This window comes from Apium graveolens, chromosome 10, assembly GCF_009905375.1.
Source record: "Apium graveolens cultivar Ventura chromosome 10, ASM990537v1, whole genome shotgun sequence".
NCBI lineage: Eukaryota > Viridiplantae > Streptophyta > Magnoliopsida > Apiales > Apiaceae > Apium > Apium graveolens.
Genome location: NC_133656.1, coordinates 88,383,917 through 88,407,304, shown reverse-complemented (window position 1 = coordinate 88,407,304; position 23,388 = coordinate 88,383,917). Strand labels below are relative to the sequence as shown.

General features: G+C 35.8%; 1 non-coding gene across 1 annotated transcript; it reads right to left on the bottom strand.

The window, feature by feature from the left end:
• Positions 1 to 19,219: 19,219 nt before the first annotated feature.
• LOC141694525 (small nucleolar RNA R71) lies at positions 19,220 to 19,326 on the bottom strand. Its single transcript, XR_012563820.1, has one exon. It is a non-coding gene; the product is annotated as a small nucleolar RNA R71 (small nucleolar RNA).
• Between the last annotated feature and the right edge of the window lie 4,062 nt (positions 19,327 to 23,388).

Here is a 23,388-nt window from a genome sequence, read left to right as displayed (position 1 = left end):
GTCCTAACGTTCGCTTTCGCGCTTAACGATTTACTTAAGTCGCTCGAGTACCCTCGGCTCCACCATTTTTAATAAATTAACCATTAAGGGTTTTAAGGCGATTCTTTCGCGAGTACCTTACCAACTGCCTAATCCACTTTACATAATTGTTTCTTACCTCAATTAGTCATTTAAGGTCCTTAACCAAGGTTTCAAAGTAAGGCGAGGGGTAATGGTTCGGTCGCGAAACGCCGTTACTTAAAACGGTCGTTTCTCCTAAACCGTACATCGGAATCAAACGAACTACATATCAAAACGAAGCTCGTAACATGAACTATCTAATCATGGCAATGGTCAAAACCTAGCAGTGAGTTCACGGATCCTAATGTTAAGAACAAAAACAGCCTAAAGTAAATCGGATATTACGACGGCTATGTTTACGCGATTTCCCAAAATTTTACCAACCAATTTAACACCAAACCATCACCAATCAATCCCAATACAACCATATGACCATATCACTCATCAAACACTTTAAACCATTTAAACCAATCTCAAATCATACCATGAATCATCAAGAACAACTAGTGCTACTTTTTAACTCCAAAATCAACAAAATCACTTAACCACTAAGATCTCAACATGACAAAACAACTACTACACTTAATCTATCATTCCATCATCATAATCATTTATATCAAACAATCTTAATACTAAGGTCATGAAGAGTTATACCTTCCTTGAAGCTTTTAATGAAAGAAAGATCCTTGGAATGTCCATGGAAGCCTTAATATATGCTTAAGCTACCTTGACAATGCAAATAAAATCAAGAATCAAAAATTTGTTCTTGAAAATTACTATTCACCCTAAACTAAAATGATTTGTTTGAGATAGAAAACCTTTGATTCAAGCACTCAAACTACTTGCTCTTCTTAGTTATGAAATATAGGATCCAAAGAAACAAACCTTATAATTTTCCATGGAGTATAGCTTGTGTTTTGAATTTCTAATTCACCATTTTGGTGAAAAATTCGAAATGAAGAAGATGAAAAGGGGGGGAGAGAAGCTTGCTTTGTTTTATTGATCTTTATGCATAAAAGGCTTGGTTGATATCCTTTTGTTTTGTTAATTACCTTTTAACCATGGTAAAATTTGTGTGGCTTGAAATCAACCAACAATACCTTCCCTTTGGTCATGCTTATGTCATCCTCCTATGTCATCTTCCCACACTTGTCATCTTCTTGTTGGTGTGGTGACATCATCATCACTAACCTCTTTGATTAGCTCTTAATTACTTGGCTAATGACCGCTGATTTGTTATACGGTTCGCTTAACTTTCATTCTCGTTTATCGTTTGAGGGATCATACCCGGGATCTTATTACTTAGGTTCCCTTAACCTTTCTCAATACATTATATTCCTTTTATGATCCTCTCTTATAATCCTTGAATTTAAATCCTTTTAATCATGTTACCTTATACTCAATTCTTTCGGTATCTGGTGGATTTTCGGGAAAAATCAAAGTGTTCGAATTTGGATTCTGACGATCTTTACATACACTTATATCTCATATAAAGTACTAATAAGATCTCCGAATAACAATAGAAGAACCCCTACATAGTGTGGCATGAAAAGTTTTCTTATTCAGCATAATCAGCAAAATCACTATTCATAAGGGTTTCAAAAAAATTTCAAAAAATTGGGGTTATTACAGTCTCCCCTCCTTAAAAAGATTTCATCCCGGAATCAGATAGAAAATGAATAGGGATACTCTCTTAGCATTGCACTTTCTAACTCTCAAGTAATTTTCCCACATTGTTGTTCTACCATCAAACTCTGACTAGTTTGATAACCCTTCTCCTAAGCACTTGTCCCTTTTTAATCTATAACCCTTCCTGGTTGCTCCATATAGGTTACGTCGGGTTGCATGTCTATGCGCTCATATGCCCCTATTTATCTGGCATCCGAATTACACTTCCTTAACATTGATACGTGGAACACGTTATGAACTTGTTACAGGTTCGGGGGTAGGGCTAGCTCGTATGCTAACTTCCCAATATGTTTTAGTATATCCAAGGGTCCAACAATTCGTGGACTTAAACTTTCTTTTCTTTCCAACCCTCATCAATCCTTTCCAAGGGATACCTATAACATCACTAGGTCCCCTATTTCATACTCTTTGTCCTTTCGAGTCAAATCAGCATACCTCTTATGTCCATCTTGGGTTACTACCAGCCGTCCTCTGATTAGATCTATTATATCCCTGGTCCTTTGGACTACTGCGGGTCCGAGCATCTTGCGCTCTACAACTTCATCCTAACATAAGGGAGATCGACATTGTCTTCCCTCAAGGATCTCATAAGGCGATATCTCAATACTGACATATGATCTATTGTCGTAAGAAAACTCAATCCGTGTTAAGTGATCATTCCAAATTCTTCCAAGTCTATTGCATAGACTCTTATTATAGCTTTTTGCGCTATAGGTTTTGCTTCTCAATACCCACTCTTTTCCAGTTCATAATCGCTACTACCTTCCGTTCCTAATATTATACTGGTTATACTTTTGCTCGTTAGCATTCTATAACCTTTTAATAACCACGTCAACCTTAGTATCACTAACGCGTTAGAATCGGAATACCACCATACTTGGTACCACTTCCTTTCTAGCTGCCTCCATCTTCGAAAGCTTGATCCATCATATAGAAGTAAAAGAATTCATTGAGAGATCACTATGATCATGAACACTTGTTACATTGCATAGTTAGTACAGAAGGTGGCCAGCCTTTAGTACTTGACAACAATTAAACAATAGCTGGTATCCTACTCGGCTTCTATCACACAGATAGATAGTCATTCGGCAATACCTCCCCTTCTGGAAGGGTTGTTCTTCTCAGTTTATATGAAATGAAAAGAAGAGAAAAGAACGAATTGAAGAGAATTGTATATATGAAAAAAAATATACTGCCACAAAATATCTGGCTTGGAACCTACCTCTGAACTATAGAGGTTTGTCATAGGAGAATAAAACATATGTGTATATATATCAAGTATTATCGCATCGCATTTCACATGCCTAAATATTTTTGCTATTCCGTCCATCGTTCTATTGACCCATGCTCTTCCTTGAGCTTATACACAATCACGTTTGAAACTCCCTCGATATCGAAAATCGAATCTGGGATCTCATTCTAGACATCATCGTTACTAGAATTCTATGCTTGCACCGCAACCTTCCTCATATAGTAATACGACTCTCTTTTCATAAGAGGGAATAAATATTCAATAGGTAGATACTCTACTTAATTAGTCTATCAATGATAACTTATACACTACCACGACCAGATTAGTGGTACTCAATCTCAACATCCATTCCAATACAACTCTCACGGTTGTAATCAGCTCATTACTCGCAGAATCATTGCTGCATTACTATGGTCCACCACTGACCTACTGTCGTCATTCACTTTCCATGAAATCTTAATATCTAACCATACGGAGTCCATACATGTCATATAGAATACTTCTAAGGAGTTTACATTATCACCAATCATAATTCATGAAGAACACTCCAAACTCTGACGTACTTTCATGACATGAAGTAGATAAAATTGCAGAAGAGTTTCAGTCAAAGCAACGATAGCAGGTTAATACCATTCTTAATCGTATGCCTTAAATAGAAGATTTAACTCAAGGGTTCATCTAGTCCTTTTTGAAACATGGTCCTGGCTTATCTCAAGATAGTATCTTCTGAGATAGATAGCCCGCTCATGGAAATTACATGAATTAAACCTTTACCAACTACTATTACGGTTGGGTATTGCACAGTCATCAGAAGGAATGTCAATCTTCCAAACCATAATACAACCTTCTTAGCTTTAACCATCATCACTGTATTCCTTTGGCACAAGCGCCTATAATTAACCTCTTACCTTTAAAGTGTCGGCCACCTCTTTGGCCTTTCCTGATAGTAAAATTTTCTTACAGTCAATGTCATTTTAACCACCTCCAAATAAATTTTCTACCTCATTTCAATAACAGCTTATGTGAAGATGTTTTCCTTAAAATCTGATGAGTAAAAAAAAAATATCACCATTTTTCTATAAGTTATTGCCTCAGTCTTTAGAGGTTAATCACTGTCACGACTGACTCTCAATCATACTTAGAACATCTTTTATCTTAAGTCCTAATTGCCCTGAACAATTTCGACATTTCTATTCTTGAGAATTTTGAATATTACCTTTCTTTCTTGTAAAACCTCTTCGGTTATTTTTGAATCGTTCCTCCTGTATTCCCTAGATACAGGGCATATCAAGATACCGTTTATTAATACCAGAATCATTGTCTATGTGTTTCTAAAAAATTTCTCCACTGATACTTAAAGGTTGTTATTACCTTAATCTTTTCCAATTTATACTGTCAAAACTCATACTATCCCTATTAAGGGTGAAATGCCAACCTTTATGCATACCCCTAGGATTCGTTTTAAGTTACTGATGTTTTATCCTTAATTCCACCTTTAAAAAGGTACATGCATCCTTCCATGGATAAATTAAGTCATATATCCCTGATAAGGGTGTCTTATTCAATCATTCCCACCTCGATAGTATATGCCTAATTTCACAATAACATATGTATTCAAAATAAGGTCAATCAATATGGCATCCAAAAGATAACAACGGTTATCCGCTTTTATTGCCTAAATTGGGTAACGATAACAAGGGTGTTCTGGAAGATATTGGTCGTGTTCAACGTGAACTTCTTCTTAATAATTCCTTATTTACTTTTGTTGTTTATCTCAACAGTCATCTCAATGTTGGGATATCTTTCATACCTGGCATCTCCCTTTATGGGTATCAAGCCACTGGTCTTACACTTCATATTCTTGAAGGTCACTTCCTTCATCCAATTTTCCTAATTTCTTACTTTCTTGACTCCTCAGTCCATCCGCGTTTCCTTATTAATCAATCGATCTATCTCAAAGTTTCATCGAATACTGTCAACTTCAAGGGAATTAACTATACGTATCGCTTACGCCTTCAAACCTTGAATTTATCTCATGATCAGTCACCATCGCGCTGATGATGACACACTTCTGTATATTTATTGCAAGGGTTTCTTAGGGTTTCCCATACCTAACTCCCTTATCACTTCTCAACTCTATTTCCTTTATATCCCTTTATACTCCTACCCTTTTCAGTCTTTTATTTTTGTTTCCATTACAACCACAACATAAGCATTGATTTCAAACATCCCGTCATTCTAGATTCGTGTCCTCAGAACGAATCTTGACAACTTTTACAACTTAAATTCATAATTCATCATACTTGTCCGCTTTTGTTCTGGCTCAAAAGTTTTTATACTACCTTCATAACCTTGGGAGTTACTTTCCTGAAAACAATTGACTGAACTTTAATCAGTTTATTCTAACCTCTGGCTCCGTGCCTTCCTTGGCCTTTCACCAGCGGGTGGCCTCTCTCATAGGAGGGTAAGTGACAAAACAGTCTTTTGTGATTCGTCAATCATTTAGAATCTCAAATGATTCCTATATTTCCTTTAGCCAGGCTCTTGCCTCGACTGGGTCAACCTTTCCTTGGAACTCTGAGAGCTTAGCGATTTAAAGGTCATGAAAGAATTTCCTACCGCATTGTTTCCTCAAGGTGGTGGTTGGGGATAATAGTCTAAGTCCTTTTTAGACAGGTCCATGAATTGCCGTATAGGAGTACTGTCTCGGGTCTCCTTTCCTTACTCGACTTTCTGTTTCCTTAGTATGAAATGTTTCATCCTTCTCCCATACTTGGGGTTATCTTATACGTTAAAATCCTCATTTTCCACTTCATTATGTTATGGGTTCCTTCTATCTTGATGGCGACCTCCCTGACTATCACGTTCAGGGTTTGCTCTAAATCTTATTCCTCAAACTAGCTTTCATCTAAGATTTCATCTTTAGGCTCTTGAACATTTGGAACCCAAATTCTGTAGGAATACCTCATTATTCCCTTATCATCTTTCTTGGTGTTAATCTTTTATCTAATTGTTGGCTCTCTGCCTTCATTCATCACTTTTTCTGGCACAATATGTTCTTTTCCGATAATTCGGACTGTATTGCAATCTCAAACATCTTTTCGGTACCGTCTCCGATTACCTTCACTTCTATTTCCATTTTCTCAAAATCTCTTGTAAACTCTCTCAAAGACATTATCATCTTAAGTCTCTCCTTTTTACTAAGGGCATCAGCCACCACATTGGCTTTCCCCGAATGATAAAGAATCTCATAATCGTAATCCTTGATTAGCTCTAACCACCTCATTTGGTGCATGTTGAGCTCTTTTCTGCGTGAAAATGTACTAGAGCACTTATGGCTTAGGTAATTCTCGCACTTCTCTCCATACAAGTAGTGCCTCCAATCTTTAGGGCAAAACTATTGCCATGAGCCCAAGCTCATAGGTGGGGATATCGAATTTTATATTCCCTTAATTTTCTTGACGCGTACGCGAGTACCTTGTTGTGCTGTATAAGAGCACCCTAATTCCTTATGCGAAGCGTCAATACAAACCACAAAATCTCCTTTTTCCATCCGGCAATGCCAACATAGGGGCCATCACCAATCTTTGCTTCAGTTCTTGAAAGTTGTTCTCGTATTTCTCTGTCCATTCGAACTTCTCAGTCTTACGAGTAAGCCGCGTTAAAGGGGCTACTATCTTTAGGAACTTGAACGAACCTCTGGTAGTAACCGGCCAATCCTACCTCTGGTAGTCGCCCTAACCATAGTCATCAATTCCTCAGTGGTCCTTTATTCATTCTTGTCAGGATCCTCCACGGGATTCTTCTCAGCAACAATCCCTTCTAGGACAACATCCTCAACCGCTACATCCTCAATATGAACATCATCCGGTCCCGCGTTAGGACGCTCTATCGGATCCATAATCTGATCTCCAATAAGTAATAAAACATCATCGCGTTGTTGCTCCTCAACCTCAGGGTTCGGAGTCCCGCTACCATATACGATAACGAACTACGCTTCTATCACGATATTTATAAGGGTTCCCATAAGGGTTTTAACTGTCAGTACTACGTTAGGTAGTCCGACTATGAACTTGGCAAGAGTTCTTATTATCTTAGTGAACTTATTATCTTAACGTCACATCATCTCTGAGGTTTATAACGCTTAGCTCTGATACCATTTCTGTAACACCCCCAAATCCGGGGTCGGGAATCCGGGTTGTCACGAGTTCCATTTCCCTTAATAACACCCAATCTTAATAAACAATCAACTACTCTATACTGTGACCCCACAATAAACACACACACCACAAGTTATAGTCTCAGAGATGAATATCGAAAAGTAACACGAATCATTTTATTCCAAAATTATATGCCATTACACCTTAAAAGGGTTTCTGAATAGATTTACATTTCTTTGCCATTATTACAATTGATAAAGATACATAAGTCTGGTACATCAAAAGTTGAAAGCCTAGCCTATTGGTAGTTCCTACCTCAGCTACAGCGACATCAATGCCTATAGGAAACTGTGGAACATTTCCTATCCGCCCGCGAATTGGGAGCTTGGTCCTGTTCATCTTTTCTATCTGTTGTTGTGTGATGAAAGAAGAAAGCAAGGGTGAACAGCAAGCGCACCAAAATAATATGTATAATGATTAACTATATATGAGCCTTCTCATAGTACTCATGAAAGTCTTGGTCAAAAGAAATGGACCAAGTTTGATATCTTAATGCGATGAAGTCGCAAAATATTAAGTATATATAAATATATACTTTTCAAAATCTTGGAAGTCCTCTTCTATGCATAATATACACAGAGTTCCAGTTTATAATTGTATAAAACTATCGTTGCAAGGTGATCTCATATATCTAACCTTGTCTCAACGTTTTTCTGAAAATCTTTGACATGCATAAGATAATCATTTGCTAGATATAAGTTTAAAAGATGAAGTTACAAGATACTCCAATATACTTATATCTTTTCCAAATACTACTTGAACTACCACCGTTCAAGTTATAATTAGTTTCAAAAGTTCATCACATAGATGAGACTACAAGACAAGATTTGAATAGATTTAATCTTTGAACATCATTATAAATAATAAAGTTACGAGATACTTCATTAAGTCCTGATATATATATACACATATATATATATATACATTTCATACACTCCTTGAAAACCTCCGTTATGAAAATTATAAACAGAGTTGCAATATCCAATGAATTTGGAAAGGAGAAAACCTTGGCATAAACCTGATATCTTGCTGATCAGGCAAAGATACCAATAAGTAACCTTTTCTACTAGTAGATGGACGAATTCCCCACTGGTCATCACCCTGGCCGCAATAGGACCTTATGCTGGACTGCCACTCAGCCACTTACGCATTTGATGGACTCCCACTGAGCCACTTATACTTTCATGGACGCCCACTGAGCCCATGTTGCTTATGTCGACTCAATAGATGGACTTACTTCCCGAACCTTGGGTAAGTAATCAATTCATTTATCAAAACAGCAACCTCATTGCGAATATAAAATACACCACAGAGCTGGATCCCTTTGGTTTTGAGCGAGTATTTAAATCCCCTTTAAAAGGAAGATCTTAAATATATAAAAATGAGTTTTGGGATCCGCTCTAACTTTTAAAAATCATTTTAAAGACTCGAAAATACTTTAAAGAGTGTTTGGAGTAATGCTGATTTAATAAAGTAAATCAGTCCCAATATATTAGAAAATATCTGAATATTAATATTCAAATAATATTCCCATAAAGAATAATCTTTATACAAATAATTGAGGTAGAAGTTGTAAAATTTATACTTGAAATGAGTATTAAATAACCAAAGATATACTTATACGAAAGTACTATCTTTATTTGAATAATCAAGATAAGTTTGATTATCGACACCTTATTCTTTAATAAAATAAAGAATATATCTCACCAAATAATCCGAGTCATAGATCCTCAAATGAATATTCAAATAATATTCATTAAATAATATAAACTGAGTCATAAGCCCTCGAATGAATATTCAAATAATATTCAATAAATAAAATAAAAGGAGTCATAAGCCCTCGAATGAATATTCGTAATAATATTTATTAAATAAAATAAAAGGAGTCATAAGCCCTCGAATGAATATTCATAATAATATTCATTAAATAAAATAAAAGGAGTCATAAGCCCTCGAATAATATTCGTAATAATATTCATTAAATAAAATAACATGAGTCATAAGCCCTCGAATGAATATTCGTAATAATATTCATTAAATAAAATAAAAGTTATCGAATAAACCTTATTCGATTAATAGTTTTAAAAACTATATCAATATATATATATATATATATATTTAAATAAATATATATATAATATACTCGGGAACATCGACTCCCGGTTTTAGAAAATGTTCAACTTTGGGTCCGCTATACTAAGGGTATACGCAACTACTGCTTATCTCTAGCATAGGTATTATGCAACTTATAAGCAATTGAATCAACAGATATATATCAAGATTATGAAACAGACATGCATATATCATATCAGCATGCTCCAATATATCGAAAAATTTGCTAATAACAACCATGCACTTATCACAAGATAATGCATATACATATATTTACATCACAACAACAGTATAACGGGTAGAAAACTTGCCTGAGTGCTCCCGGATAGACTTAAGCTTAGAGTGGGTCCGATAACCTATGAACAACAACATAAGTCGGAATTAAACCCCGGTCGCTTAAGAAACTAGACTTTAACCATTTAGAGTCCTAACGTTCGCTTTCGCGCTTAACGATTTACTTAAGTCGCTCGAGTACCCTCGACTCCACCATTTTTTTTAAATTAACCATTAAGGGTTTTAAGGTGATTCTTTCGCGAGTACCTTACCAACTGCCTAATCCACTTTACATAATTGTTTCTTACCTCAATTAGTCATTTAAGGTCCTTAACCAAGGTTTCAAAATAAGGCGAGGGGTAATGGTTCGGTCGCGAAATGCCGTTACTTAAAACAGTCATTTCTCCTAAACCGTACATCGGAATCAAACGAACTACATATCAAAACGAAGCTCGTAACATGAACTATCTAATCATGGCAATGGTCAAAACCTAGTAGTGAGTTCACGGGTCCTAATGTTAAGAACAAAAACAGCCTAAAGTAAATCGGACATTACGACGGCTATGTTTACGCGATTTCCCAAAATTTTACCAACCAATTTAACACCAAACCATCACCAGTCAATCCCAATACAACTATATGACCATATCACTCATCAAACACTTTAAACCATTTAAACCAATCTCAAATCATACCATGAATCATCAAGAACAACTAGTGCTACTTTTTAACTCCAAAATCAACAAAAGCACTTAACCACTAAGATCTCAACATGACAAAACAACTACTAAACTTAATCTATCATTCCATCATCATAATCATTTATATCAAACAATCTTAATACTAAGGTCATGAATAGTTATACCTTTCTTGAAGCTTTTAATCAAAGAAAGATCCTTGGAATGTCCATGGAATCCTTAATATATGCTTAAGCTACCTTGACCTTGCAAATAAAATCAAGAATCAAAAATTTGTTCTTAAAAGTTACTATTCACCCTAAACTAAAATGATTTGTTTGAGATAGAAAACCTTTGATTCAAGCACTCAAACTACTTGCTCTTCTTAGTTATGAAATATAGGATCCAAAGAAACAAACCTTATAATTTTCCATGGAGTATAGCTTGTGTTTTGAATTTCTAATTCACCATTTTGGTGAAAAATTCGAAATGAAGAAGATGAAAAGGGGGGGGGGGGAGAAGCTTGCTTTGTTTTATTGATCTTTGTGCATAAAAGGCTTGGTTGATATCCTTTTGTTTTGTTAATTACCTTTTAACCATGGTAAAATTTGTGTGGCTTGAAATCAACCAACAATACCTTCCCTTTGGTCATGCTTATGTCATCCTCCTATGTCATCTTCCCACACTTGTCATCTTCTTGTTGGTGTGGTGACATCATCATCACTAACCTCTTTGATTAGCTCTTAATTACTTGGCTAATGACAGCTGATCTGTTATACGGTTCGCTTAACTTTCATTCTCGTTTATCGTTTGAGGGATCATACCCGGGATCTTATTACTTGGGTTCCCTTAACCTTTCTCAATACATTATATTCCTTTTATGATCCTCTCTTATAATCCTTGAATTTAAATCCTTTTAATCATGTTACCTTATACTCAATTCTTTCGGTATCTGGTGGATTTTCGGGAAAAATCAAAGTGTTCGAATTTGGATTCTGACGATCTTTACATACACTTATATCTCATATAAAGTACTAATAAGATCTCGGAATAACAATAGAAGAACCCCTACATAGTGTGGCATGAAAAGTTTTCTTATTCAGCATAATCAGCAAAATCACTATTCATAAGGGTTTCAAAAAAATTTCAAAAAATTGGGGTTATTACAATTTTCATCCATATTGTTCCCGAACACCCATTTTGTTCCAATAATGCTTCTGTTCCTTGGTGCAGGAACTAACTTCCAGACTTTGCTTCTTTCAAACTGATTCAGCTCTTCCTGCATGGCAGATATCCAGTCAGGATCCAATAGAGCTTCATCAATCTTCTTAGGCTCTACTTGGGACAGAAAACATGCATGTAGGCACTAATTAGCAGTTGCACTTCTAGTCCTCACACCAGCAGTAGGATCACCAATAATTTCTTCTCTGGAGTGACTTTTATACCACTTTCTTGTGTGAGTGTGTTGACTTGTGCCTTCATCATTTTCTTCATTATTGGCATGACTGGAAGATCCTTCTTCTCTTTCTCCCCCTGAGTTTGTCCCATCAACTTCAGGTGTTTGAGATGAGCTTCCATTCTCATGATTTTCCTGTCCGGTAGACTCTTCATTCATCATTTGTTGTGCAATACCTTCATCTTCTTCATCAGAATCACTATCAATGTTGAGGTTTTCAAATGCAAGAGCTTCAACTTTATTGTCATAAAGGCATTCCAAGCCTGGACACTTGTCATCATCAAAGGTCACATCTGTGCTTTCCATGATCTTCTTTTGATCAATCACATAGACTTTGTAGGCTGTTCTTTCCAGTGAATATCCTAGAAAAATTGCTTCAAAGACCTTTGATTCAAATTTTCCCACATATTCAGAATTGTCTTTCAAAATGTAACACTTGCTTCCAAACACATGAAGATGCTTTACAATAGGCTTTCTCTTGGACATGATTGAGTAGGGTGACTTGTCATGTGCCTTGTTAATGAGAAATTTGTTATATATATAACATGCAGTGTTGACAGCCTCTTCCCAGAAACTTGTTGGCAACTTGGCATCTTGTAGCATTGTTCTAGCAGCTTCAACCAATGTCCTGTTCTTTCTCTCAACTACTCCATTTTGTTGAGGTGTCCTGGAAGCTGAGAACTCTTGAACAATGCCTTTGTCTTTGCAGAATCCACTTAATGTAGCATTTCTGAATTCTGTTCCATTGTCACTTCTCAGTCTTTTCACACAATTGTAATCCTTAGCCTATTTTTCTATCTTCTTAATATGCTCAATTATGATATGTGGAGTTTCATCTTTAGAGTTCATGAACTCTACCCAAGTGTATCTTGGGAAATCATTTACCATCACAAGTGCATATCTATTCCTTGAAATAGATAAGACATTTACTTGGACAAACAAGTCCATGTGAATTAGTTGCAAGGGTGCAATAATAGAATTCACAGTTTTTGACTTGTGACTAGATCTTTTCATTTTTCCTTTCTGACAAGCTTCACATACTTCAACTTGAGCAAACTCCAGCTTGGGCATATCTCTCACTAACTCCTTTTTGACTAAGTTGTTAATTGCCTTGAAATTCAAGTGAGACAGCTTCTTCTGCCATAGCTTGCTTTGTTCTTCTGATGCCGTGGTGTAGATGCAACAAATACCATCCTTATTTATTGAGTCCAATTCTGCAATAAACAAGCTTCCTTTCCTTGCTCCTTTCAGAGCAATTTCACCAGTTTTCTTGCTGATAAAGGTGCATTCTTCTTTGTTGAATAAAACTTCAAAGCCTTTGTCTGCTGCAAATTGGCTAACACTGAGAAGATTCACCTCAAGACCAGCTACTAGTGCTACATCATTAATGACAACATTTTCAGAAACAATCTTGCCATATCCCATTGTGAATCCTTTGTTTTTGTCTCCAAAGGTCACCAATGGGCCAGCTTTCACCTCAAACTGTGATAGCAGGGCCTTATCACCTGTCATATGTCTGGAACATCCACTATCAATGATCCATATAACTTTCTTCACTTTGCCCTGCACACAATGAGATTCATGTGTGTTTAGTAACCCAAGTAGTGTTGGGTACTTTCTTCTTGTAAACTGATTTAGCAGAAGTAGAGTGATTAATTTCAGATAAAATAGAGTTCAATGATTGTTGTGCATTTTCCCTTTCTGATGTAGACTCAATTTGTTTTTCTCTTAAGTCTACTCTCAGTTTGTGACAACTCTTCATCACTTTCAAGTTGCAAGGGATGCAATCAAACTTATCATAGAATGAGTAGGGATCATCTAAATATGCTTCATTATATTTGCAGGTTCCTTTATTTGGCTTACTAACACCCTTTTTACAAGGATGAGTTGGATGATTTTTAGAACTGCATATTCCATACTTCTTTCCAGGAATGTCTGCAACATAGTTCAGATTGTTGCTTTTATTTTTCCCAATTCTGCCACTTCTATTTTTCTTCTTCTTACTTGCATCTTCAATCTTGGTATCTTTGACAGGAGTCTTGATACGTTGGTTTTCCATAAGATTTTCTTTAGCCTTGGAAGATTGAATTGAATCTGTATTCTTATTTTCATTATCCTTATCTGTAATTTCTTGCTTGATAATCAATTCTTCTTCACTTAAGTTTACCTCACAAATCTTAAATACTGGTGACCCAACATTTTTCAGCATAGCTGGAACATTTTCAATCTTTGTTGCTTTTCCTCTGTCACCAGTGCTTTTTTTCTTGCTGTTTAAGGTATTATAATCAAGATCAATGGCAATATTTGCACATTGTTTGTTTTTCTCATGGTACTGACCAATCAATTCAGATACATTCTTGAAGGACTTCAACTTAACTTCACTTTTCTCCAGTTTTTCTCTTAGCACAACTTCAATCTCATTTGCACACTTGAGCTTGTTTTTCAGATAGCCATTTTATTTTTTCAAGGCTTCAAGCTCCACTATCAACAATTCAGCTTCTTGTTTTTCACTTTCAAGCTTCTCATTTAACTTTGTTAATCTGCTAACTTCTTCATTAGCAGCAACCATGCTTGTGTGAATGTGAAACATTTTTGTGCTCATCTTTTTAACAGTTTCCTTATATTGATACACATTTAAATCAGTGGAGGTAGGAGTTGGTACATGTGATTTAGATGAGGATGATTCTCCTTGCTCCATGACCATGAGTGCATAGTTTCCAAGTTCTTCATCTTCATCATTTTCAGAATCATCCCAACTTTTACCTTCTGTAATATAAGCTTTGCTTTGTTATTTCTTCAGAAGAGCTTCATACTTTGCTTCCAGTTCAAGATAAGCCTTATCTTGAATTTGCCTTCTTGGGTTTCCTACATTCTATAGCAAACTGGCCTAGTTCATCACAGTTGAAGCACCTTATATTAGATCTGTCAACAGATCCAGTTTTGTAACCACTCTTGCTATCAGAATTGTACTTCCCTTTCTCTTTCCAGCTGATGTCTTTGCTAAAAGACTGTCCTTTACTTTTGAAGTATATTGGCTTCCTTACTCTAATGTTAGAGAATTTTCTAGCTAGATATGCCATTGACTGATCTATCTCATCTAGTTCTTCAGGAGTATAGAACTCATCATTTTCCAATTCTAGTATGACTTGCTCCTGTGAATCAATTGTTCTTTGCTCGCTTGTTGAGGCAACTGAAATATGAGATCTTGGTTCATCAATAGATGTTTGACCTTCATTTACTATTAAAGCACTTGAACCATCTATAACATGTCCTTGCCTAGATCTCAAAGATTGCCTTTGAATCATCTCAAGTTCATAGGTTTAGAGAATTCCATATAGAACTTCCAGAGTTATTCTGCTCAAGTCTCTCCCTTCCCTGGTTGCTGATATTTTTTGTTCCAAATGATCAGGAAGAGTAAGCAAGAACTTTAGATTCACTTCTTCAGCTTCATAGAACTTTTCATGAAGCAGCAAGTCATTTATCAACTTATTAAATCTTTCAAACACTTCAGTAATGCTTTCCTTGGGCTTAGCCATGAAACCCTCAAATTGTGAAATCAGTATCCTTCTTTGATTTGATCTAACCTCCTCAGTTCCTTCACATAGTATCTCAATCTTTTCCCATATCTGCTTGGCAGTATCACAGTTGATAATATTATTGTACAACACATTGTCAAGTGACTCAATCAATATCATTTGCAAGCTGCTATTAAGGGAAACTTTCTCCTTTTCAGGATCTGTATACTCAGCAGGATCTTTTGGATCATAATGAGCTGGTATGACAATGTCTCCATTTGTAGATTCCTAAACTCTTACCATAGGAATGAAGGGTCCATTCTTGAGGATCTGAATGTAGAATAGATTTTCCATCCTGATAAACAACATCATTTTCTTTTTCCAAAGAGTGTAGTTAGCTTTGTCAAAGGTAGGAATTTTGATGCTACTGATTTTCTCTGTATTCATTCTTTCAAGATCTTGAATCTGTTTCCTTTCAGATTTTGCTCTGATACCACTTGTTAGGTAATGAATCACACACAGAGGGGGGTGGGTGAATGTGTTTTTCTTATTTTAGGCTTTTCTTGAAAGATAATAGTTGAACAAAGTAAATTAAATCAAGTATAGAAAGGTGTCCATGCAAAATTAAACTTGCATAAAATAAAAAACACAGATCTTCAAAACTCACTTAATTTTTGTATTAAAAATTAAGATGCTTTGCTACAAAATTTCTAAGCTCTTCTAAGTTAAAGAGCTCAACTTCTTCTCGAGAGTGTTACAAGAATTTTTATCTATTTTGTTACATCTAACTAGAGGACCAGTGTTAACTTTATAGCTCAGTTAACTGCTGTTTTACACAGTGGATAATAAACATGATATTAGCTTTTCTAAACTATCACTTGTCATTTCTATTTATAGAAAAGCAAATCTTCCATTTCTGGCTTAGCATATCTTTAGCATCCCGTGTTTACTTTAATCTTCCTCTGTCAGTTAATCTTTGCCATTGATCTTGCACACTCTTCAAGCTGCTTTTTGTAGACTTGTCAATCCAGCTGTTGGATTGTTTGTTGATTGTTTATCTTGTATATTAAACTGATTTGCAATTCTGTACTATGAGACCGTACTTCGAGATCTCCAGTTTGATTCATTTGAACACTTGATATCTCGACAAGTATAAAGGCTTATCGAGATGTCTGGTACTCCATAATGAGTTTGGCTTGTAGAGATCTTCAGCTCATCGAGATCTCTAGTCTTCATAACTTCAATTGACTTGTAGATATCTATGAGTTCTCGAATGGATATAGAATTGTCGATAAATCTGAGTTCCTTAGTGAAGGAATAACTTGTCGATATCTTTTTGAGTTCTCGAGTAACTTTCCTGACTTTTCTACTCCTGGTGGATATTGCTTATCCGTTAAGTAGATGTTGCTCATTCCTCGAGTAGATGTATAGCTTATCCGTTGAGTAGATATTTCTCATCCGTTGAGTAGATGTTATTCATCCATCGAGTGGATATATATATCTCATCCGTCGAGTAGATATTGCTTATCCATCGGTACTCTCTGGAGTTTGAATGACTTCTCGATAAGTCATTATGGAGTTCTCGAATGACTTCTCTATAACATTAAATATGTGACTTGTAGAGATCTTGACTTAAAATATTTTTCTCCAAACAGATTTATTCAACTCCAAGCTTCTTCAAAATTCTTCTGAGGCATGATCTTCTTGATCTTCTTCCACATAGAATCCTTAGGCTTGAGACTGTTTTAAGAAAAAGACTTCAGTCTGCTCCTTTGCATTTTTACAGACTTTAAGTGTTACAAGTACAGAATATAAATTTAGATAACAATACAATTTACTCAGGGTTGGCTCCAAGCTTAACTGATTGCTAATGACATTTTTAGCTTCAGTAATCTTTGACAACATCTATTATATATTACAACTGCTAGATCCTTCTTCTCTCTCCCCCCTAGAGTTTGTGCTATCAAATTCAGGTGTTTGAGATGAACTTCCATTCCCATGATTTTCCTGTTCAGTAGTTGTTGAGTGGTATTCATGACACTTTAATGCTCTATTAAGCTTTGAATTGGTGTTTTTTACTCAAGTTGTTGGTGTTTTAATGCGTTTTCTACTGTTTTTGCATTTTAGGTTGCATTTCAGGCATTAATCCAGAATTCAGGTGAATTAGCATTGTTTTGATGCTAATATTGTGTTAGGATGGTGTCCAAGAAATAAATCTCGGGAAACCAACTCATTGCAGCAAGAAAAGAAAGAAAGCAGAATTTTATCCAAGAGGCCAGCGCACCCGCTCTGTCATAGCGCGCACCCGCGCCCAAACTTCAAAGACACTACGCGGCCGCGCTGATCAAGCGCACGGCCGCGCCGAGTCGGGATGTTAAAATCCTGATTCTACTTGGCTTCTGAATTGAGGACTTCTACTTTGCATGGGCTGCTATATATACCTAAATAAAAGATGTTTTTTTTATAACAGAGCTTAAGATGAAGACGACAAGAAGACCTATAGCACAATTCAACGAAGGCGAAGAAGATCTAGTTTATTCTTGTGAATCTTTGTTCTAATTTGTAATCTTGGATGCTTGTTTCTTGTTTTGTTGAACCTAAAACTCTGTATTACGTACTTTGTTTATTATTTCTTTATAAAGACTATGTTTATTATACCATGCTTTCATCGGAACCCACGTTGATGATGAGTCCGATTATGGGCTAATCATTATCATGGGGTTCTAGCGGATTTATTTATGGATTTCTTTAGTTGATTTGTTTCGATGCCTTAGTGTGTGGTGATTTTATGATAAACTAGTATTGGTTGTGCTTATTCGTCTTATGAGCGTCGCGAACTTATAAGATAGCATGTTAATTCTTAATAAAGCGACAGTGAATTTAAGGATTTAGAACTTACCATGCTAGCATAGGTTTATGTGTTATTGTTATGCATGATTCGTAGGTAATTTTAACCATCTTACTTGCCCTATGTAATCACAATAGATAATTTGTGCATTAAACCTTTATGTTGTCAAATTTTATAGACATATAGGGTCTCAATATAATTGGTGTCTATTCAGCTTCTATCTCTTTTGTGGATGTCTGGTAGTATGGTATTCGTACAACGAAAGTTGGCGTTTATCAGTTTCGTGTTATCTGATTAGTGTCATCACCATTACATGTTAAGGTTAAGAATGAAAAGGCTATTGAATAAAGTACTTAATAAAGTTAGAATCTCATGTTTGTGTCATATATTATTCAACTCTCTTAAACTCTTTAGTTAATGTTCTCTAGTATAATTCTCAATATTTAATCATAGTATAATCAAAACCCAAATTGTTATTCATCTTAGCATTGAATAATAGCCATACCATTGTTGCATAAGTGCATAATCACAAATTTAACCTAAACCCGTCTTTGTGGGAACGAAGAAATAATTCTATATTACTTGCGATCGCGTATACTCTGCGGGCTCGTAAGAGAACTCTGTATCGAGTCGAGGAAGAAGTTGTAGTGATTCGAAGGGAAGTTTTTGAGGATGAAGAGAAAGTAGAAGCAGAAGAAAAAGTCGAGGAACCAGCTTTAGTAGAGATGGGAGATCAAAAAGAAATTTATAAGGCTTTGATGGACTATTCTCAACCTAAGATCAATGATATTCAGTCGAGCATCATCAGACCAGCCATTTCGGCTAACACCTTTGAGGTCAAGTCGAGCATGATTCAGATGATACAGAACTCAGTTCAGTTTGGGGGTTCTCCTATAGAAGGCCCCAACATGCATATCAGGGATTTCATCGAGATCTGCGACACTTTCAAGTTCAATGGGGTGACTGAATATGCTATCAATCTGCGACTCTTCCCATATTCTCTGAGGGATAAGGCAAAGTGCTGGTTACATTTTCTACCACCAGAGTCTATCACCACATGGGGGGGGATCTTGCTCAAAAGTTTCTCACTAAATTCTTTCCTATGGAGAAGACTACTACAATCAGGAATGCTCTTACTCAGTTTGCACAACAAACTGGAGAATCTCTGTGTGGGGCTTGGGATTGATATAAGGAGATTTTAAGGAAGTGCCCACACCATGACATGTCTGACTGGATGATTATAAACTATTTCTATAATGGATTGGGTGCTACTTCTAGACCCATGCTCGATGCAACATCAGGTTGAGCCTTACGAGCCAAAAGCTATAATGAAGCTTATGAGTTGATTGAGCTCATGGTAGCTAATGAATACCAGAATCCTATGAAAAGAATACTGCAAGTCAAGATAGCAGGAATTCTAGAAGTGGATACAACTACTGCTATAGCTGATCAACCTCAAGCTTTGATGATGAAAGTGGACTCTTTGGCTAATTATGGAGTTAATCAAATCACTAGTGTTTGTGAGTTTTGTGCGGGGGCACATGAAACTGAGCAGTGCGCTATTTCTAGCAAATCGTCTCAATTTGTGAGCAACTTTCAAAGATCACAGCAACAAGCTCCAACCATTTATCATCCAAATAACCGCAATCATCCTAACTTCAGCTGGAGTAATAATCGGAATGCGGTGCAACAATCTTATCAGCCATACACCATTGGAAAGGTGTCATTTGACAAATGCTTATGTGACTTGGGAGCTAGCATCAATCTGATGCCCTTGTCAATCTTCAAGAAGTTGGACTTGCCTGATCCAAAACCTAGTTATATGACTTTCCAGTTGGCCGACCGTTCTATTACATATCCACGAGGTATTGTGGAAGATGTCTTGGTCAAGGTAAATAAACTCATCTTCCCTGCTGATTTTGTAATTCTTAATTTCGAGGAGGATAAGAAGATTCCCATAATCTTGGGAAGACCTTTCTTGGATACCGGCCGAACCTTGATAGATGTGCAGAAGGGTGAGCTCACCATGCGAGTGATGGATCAGGATGTAACTTTTAATGTGTTCAATGCCATGAAATTCCCTACGGAAAATGAGGAATGTTTTAAGGTAGAGATGGTCGATTCTGTGGTCAATTCTGAACTCGATCGATTGCTTAGATCCGATGCCCTAGGAAAAACCTTATTGGGGAATTCTGATAGTGAAGATGAAGAAGGTGAAGAGCACTTGCAATATTTGAATGCTTTTCCCTGGAAGCGGAAGATGGATATGCCTTTTAAATCTCTTGGAGTGGAGGAGCTGAACAAATCTCCTAAGTGCCTCAAGCCATCTATTGAGGAAGCTCCTACTCTTGAGCTTAAGCCTTTACCTGAACATTTGAGGTATGCATTTTTAGGTGATGTATCTACTTTTCCTGTTATTATTGTATCTGACCTTTCAGGCATCGATGAGGAGAAGCTCTTGAGAATTCTTATAGAATTCAAATCGACAATTGGTTGGACTATAGCAGATATTAAGGGAATCAACCCTTCGTATTGCATGTACAAAATTCTGCTAGAGCCAGGAAGCAAGCCTACTGTGGAGCAACAGAGAAGGCTAAATCCGATCATGGAAGAGGTTGTGAAGAAGGAAATCCTCAAGTGGTTAGATACAGGGATCATCTATCCTATTTCTGACAGTTCATGGGTGAGCCCAGTTCAGTATGTGCCAAAGAAATGAGGTATCACTGTGGTAGCAAATGAGAAGAATTAGCTTATTCCTACACGAACAGTCACGGGGTGGAGAGTTTGCATGGATTATAGAAAGCTAAATAAGTGTAATATCCGGGATATATCGTGTAATTATTTTTGTTATTACATAATTATTATCTGTGTTCAGTATCTATTCTGTGAATTAATTGTTAAGTGTTATCTGTGGTTGGATATTTAAAAATAATATTAATTGAGTATTTTAATTTTTATATGTCCAAAATAAAATATAGATAATTGTCATATCTTCCTAATTATTTTTATGTTGATTTATGGATTTATAAGGATCATATGAAATTTATAAAATCTTTTTCCGAGTATTTAAAATCTATTTTATAAAAACGGGAACCAACCGACGTCATCCGATGTTACGTTTTTGGAACCCGAAACTCTTCCGAGAACTCCTTGCTAACCAAATTGTAATATTCCGAGCATATTCCATGTTTCGAATTTTTCGATCCGGCGTACGGTTTGTTCTGCGTGGGTCCCGGCACAACATTTTTAATACAATATTCGTTTCGGTAAATCAATAAAATCCGTATTTTCGATAAACGGGAGCTTTTTATTAAAGTATCTCAATTATCACTTCGTAATACGTGTAACCAGGCGCTGAGACCAAGACCGCAGTACAAATTGTACTGGTTTGGATAATTATCCCGAAAACCGATACCGTTTGGATCAGTTTTTATAAATAAACGTACCGTTTTATATCCGGAATGATCCAACGGGATACTAATTTTCCGTAATTATAAATAGCCTTTTCCCGTATTTTATTTCGTATCAAAATCATTTGCAGATAGTTAATTTTATAATTTTCAGAGAAAAACCCTAATTTCATAAAATGTTCTAAGAATCAAACAGCAAAATGAAGGCGTTACCGATCTCTGTTTTCAAAGCTCGAGTACTCAATCTAAAGGATTTGAAGTGTTCTATCAGATTCTGAGCTTCGTTTTACTGCAGAAATCAAGGTTTATTTTCTATATTTTTATTTATTTTCGAATTAATTTTATTAAAAATATGAATTTTTGTTCGGATGATTGTTTGTATGATTTGATGATTGCATGTTGTAGATCTTGTTTTCCTGATGATTTTGATATATTATACGTCTGATTTGGAGTTCAATAACATGTTCAAATTTGAGTTTGATTTTCAAATTTTAAAATTAGGGTTTATAATCCGTATGAATGTTCTTAATTGAAATTTGGGGATTTCTTATTCTGGAATAGATAGATGTTGTGGTATAGTGGATTGTGTTCTCTGTGAAATTTGCAATCCAGTCGTATAAGTTTCATGAATCAAAGAGGTCTGTAGAAAAGGGAGTTAGGTTTTAAAGTTTTCGTTGGACTCGCCGGAAACCGGCGAGATTCTTGATCATTTTTCGACTAACTCCGGGATGATTAGAATGAATTGATGGCATGGTTGTGTTCCTCATAAAGTATAGATTAAATCTGGAGTTTGTGGTGGTGGGAGGAGGCCAGAGTTGAGTTCTCCGGCGAACCCGACTGTTTTCCGGGGAAGGGCTGGAAAATTGCAGTTTAGTACCCCAACTTTTAAAAACGATGAAGTTCAGTTCCTGAACTTTCCAGAGTTTGCAAAAGTTGGATTCCTGTTTTAAAAATATTCAAAAATCTTATTTCCTATTTATTTTTATTATAGAAATTCGATTTTAATTTCTGAAAATTCTAAAAATTATTATTTTAATTTCAAAAATTATTTTTAATTCAAAAAAAAATCTGAATTAATTAGTTAATTAATTTCAGTTAATTTTTAATTGATTAATTGGTCAATTAATTCGAAAATTAATTGATTAATTGATTTAATTAATTATTAATTGATTTTAATTAAATTAGATTTAATTATTTAAAAATGATTTAAAAATTCCGAAAAATAGTTTCGAACTTTAAAATATTATTCTAAATTATTTCAAGGCTCGATAATTATTATAAAGTTGTTTCGAAGCCAGAATTGGCTAACCGAACCCTGTTTGTTACCCCGAAATTGATCCAACGACCCGTTTTAATTCCGAAAAATGTTTTAAAAATCATTTTAAATACCAGAAATCCTATTTATGACCCGAAATGTCTTTATAAAGGATATGTCGTTAATTATGTGACGTATTATGTGTTATATGTGATATGTTGGTTGACTATCGGTTTACATATTCGATGTTTACTGGTTTATTGCGTAACTTTCAATCCGTTAATCGGATTTGGGCGAAACGAAGGGTAGATAGAAGTATTTGTTGAATAGAATTCTATGAGTTGAATATTGATAGATGCTTATGATATGTGAGCAGAAGAGGCAAGACATAGGAAATGGAAACAGGTAGTTGAGGAGTAAGACGGTTGAGATTGGAAGCGAGTGCAGTATAGTAAGCTAATACCAGGCAAGTGTTCTGAACTTTCTCGAGATATTGTCGTGATTGATATTCCTGTTTTACATTGTAAGTGCTTTGAAGTACTGAACCCTAAACCTTGATTCCAGTTATTGATCTTGAGCCGTAACCTGATTCTTTCTAGACCATTGATTGTTGTATACCCA